We start from the raw sequence: 466 nt of genomic DNA on the forward strand, positions 1-466 counted from the left end.
GGAAGGGAAGGGGTCGGGCGGGCCCGGCGCTCCCTCAGCCCTGGGCTCGGCGCTGCGCTGGCGGGAGCGGCCCCGCGGCCTCCTCCGCTTTGCCTTGGGCACTGGCTCGTTMAATGGAGCTGAGTCATTAACTTGTCCCAACTTCGGCTGGTGCAAAGCGCCTCTCGTACTTCTGTGGTGGAGATGAAGGATTCGCATCGGAACAGGGGTGTGGGTGTTGGTGTAACCAGCAAAGTACTCGTGGAGTTGAATGAAATAGCTCTGTGTGCCAAGGTTTATCCATGAGACTAAACACGTGTTTTGTGGCCACAATAAAAGTTTATGGATGAAGACAGGCCACTAAGGGGGAAGATCCCTTGCCTTTCCCCAGCCCAGTGTTCCTAGGAGACCTATTTAAGCCTTGTGAAATCCTGRATTTAAGAGTTGGTCAGTTGGGCTGCTGTTAAACTTTTTAAACATTTCTAAG

This window comes from Malurus melanocephalus, unplaced genomic scaffold (assembly GCF_030028575.1).
Source record: "Malurus melanocephalus ecotype Western Australia unplaced genomic scaffold, MMel_1.1 scaffold_56, whole genome shotgun sequence".
NCBI lineage: Eukaryota > Metazoa > Chordata > Aves > Passeriformes > Maluridae > Malurus > Malurus melanocephalus.